This window comes from Choloepus didactylus, chromosome 17, assembly GCF_015220235.1.
Source record: "Choloepus didactylus isolate mChoDid1 chromosome 17, mChoDid1.pri, whole genome shotgun sequence".
NCBI lineage: Eukaryota > Metazoa > Chordata > Mammalia > Pilosa > Megalonychidae > Choloepus > Choloepus didactylus.
The window spans coordinates 23,666,826-23,669,402 of record NC_051323.1 but is presented as its reverse complement, the minus strand read 5'-3'; the positions used below and the strand labels follow the sequence as shown (position 1 = coordinate 23,669,402).

Genomic DNA, 2,577 nt, shown 5'->3' with positions numbered 1-2,577 from the left:
ACTCCTTGCAGTGAGGCAATGAGTCCTCTTTTGAAGAGGGCTTTAAGCAACTCACCCGTATCTACCGCAGGAATTATACATTGTATAGCTCTCATAGAATAAAGCTAATAAGTCATTAGGAACCAAGATTTCAACCTACATGAAAAGATATACATACAAATCTAAAAGTATAATAAAAATCTTGTAATCCTCAATTTGAAACAGATAATCAGTATGAACTTGGGATGCATTTTCTCCTTTTAAAAAAAAAAGCACAGGCAGTTGATGGCTTTTTCTCACGGTGGTCTGAGGATGCCCCTGAGGGTCCTGCCGATAATGCCAGTGGCTCAGCTGATGCCAGGAAGGGTAGGGGGTTGGAGGGTCTTTCCAAACTTGGGCTTGGCTGGAATGCAGTTAATAAATTCCTGAGATCCAACAGTACAGGCAGGAGCTGCATGTCTCTGGGCTCTGCGGCACTCGGATTTCCTTATACCGTCACTTCTTTACCCCCCCCCCAAATAAATAAAATAAATAAATACAAAATTAGAGACAGAGGAAAAAGATCAGTGGGTGCCAGGGGTTCAGAGGGAGGGGAAAAAAATGAATAGGTAGAGCAAGGGCATTTTAAAGCAGTGGAACAATTGTGTATGATGTTATTCTGTGTGGTAGATACATGACATGATGCATTTGTCAAAACCCACAGGCTGTACAACACAAAGAAAGAATCCTAATGAAGGCTACAGACTTTCATTAATAATAATGTAACAATATTGGTTCATCAATTGTAATAAATTTATCACACTAATGCAAGATATTAGTAATAGGAGAAACTGGGGGGAGTGGACAGAGAGTAAATGGGAATGCGCCGTACTTTCTGCACAATTCTTCTGTAAATCTAAAACTGCTCTAAAAAATAAAATCCATTAAAAAAAAAAAAGAGTAATCCCTAGCTTTGCCCACCAAAAGGGGCTAGACACAATGACCAAGCCAGTAGCAATGAGCATTCCCAATACCCAAATTGTGTTCTTTGAACACCTTTTGCCACTGGGTGATTTAAGAAAACAAAAAACACAGAGTTCCTTGGAGAAGTCACTGATTTCATATCTGGAGCAGGAGATGCACATGACAAGTCTGTGGGATATCAGGCTTGGAAAAGCAAGGAAGGTATCCCAGACTAGTGGGGTTGTGTCAGAAGTACTTGGCAGCCAACTTGAAAAGGATCCCACTGACAAAGATGGGACAAACGGAACATCAAAAAGAATAATATCAGGGCTTCCAGGAAACCAAGATGGTGGTGTAAGACTCTCCAACATGCAGTTCCCTCCTATCCCCCACCCAGAATCTTTGAACAACTGGCAAAAATGCAGTCATCTACCTCAAGTCATCTACCTCAAATCTGAAAAACAGTTAAAGTGTTACAGAAACTGGGCCAGTGCCTCATCAAGGAAACGCAGCTTTAAAAACAGTAGGTCTTGGCAACCTTGCTGTCCCACCCCAGCACCAGCCTGCACTCCCGCTGTGGGTCCCCGGCCCTGTTCTGTAGGGAACACAGTAACCCTGTTTCACCAGAAGAAACTAATGGAATGTCCTGAGAAAGCTGGCTTGCAAGACGTTGCTAATCTCCTCTTATGGAGCACTGAGCTCATCCCATTCATTAACAACTGTATCCGGTGTATTCAGGAACAACCAGCCGACGTTGTTATACATTTTAACTCCATGAAACTCTGCTAAGGTAACAATTACACTGTCACCCAGAGCCTTGCCACTTCCAGGCATTTGAGTAACAGTATCCTAAGGTGATATTTTGCGTATCTCTATTGCCTATCCAGGAAGAGAGGATAAAGCAGCCCAAACTCCAGGCTCACTCCCCTGGACCCTGCCCCATCTCTAGACCTTGGCCTTAGAATTCTTCACTATCTTATTAGCTCTCTAGGATTTTTAAGCAGTCTGTTTGCTTGTTTTGGTCTAGCTTTTCAAGTTGTACTCAACAGGAGGGTCAGTCCAACTCATCACTGTTAAAAGCAGAAGACAGTGAAATGTAATTTCCTCCTTTCTTTTTCAGCTTAGAAAAACCAGGAAAACAAAAGGCTTTCTAATTCCTCCTATTCCCAAGTGATTCCTCAACTTAAATTACTTAAAGGAGCAATATATTTATTTAACCAAATTAATTTCTTTTAAAGCATTAATTTAAGCAAATGATTATATCAAAATATTAATGTGACCTCCACTTTCTTCAAAGTAGTAGCAAAACTGTACTTTGCAGCCACAAAATTTAGCATAGTTGATGCAACCATGGGAATACTAGACGTACACCTCGTGGGAAAAAATTACCTTAGAATTTTCATTTAAATTATGATAATTTTAATAAAATGAGTTAAAGATATTTCAAGCCTTGCTATAACATTTTAAACTTTTCATCATTACATAAGTATATGCAATTAAAAGTTACCATTACTGCCCAATGATTTTTTTTTCAATTTTACTGTATTCATAATTTTAACCATTTAAGGAAATCCAATTTAAATCAAAAACATATTTTATGACCAAAAAGAATTTTGACTTTGGAACCTCTTCAAATTAGCATTTGAGATTGAGAAA

The 2,577-nt window shown here is 39.2% G+C and overlaps 1 non-coding gene across 1 annotated transcript; it reads left to right on the top strand.

Moving 5' to 3' along the window:
* The first annotated feature begins 256 nt into the window (after positions 1 to 256).
* Positions 257 to 343, top strand: LOC119513023. The gene has a single exon (XR_005212530.1). It is a non-coding gene; the product is annotated as a small nucleolar RNA SNORD35 (small nucleolar RNA).
* Positions 344 to 2,577: the final 2,234 nt, after the last annotated feature.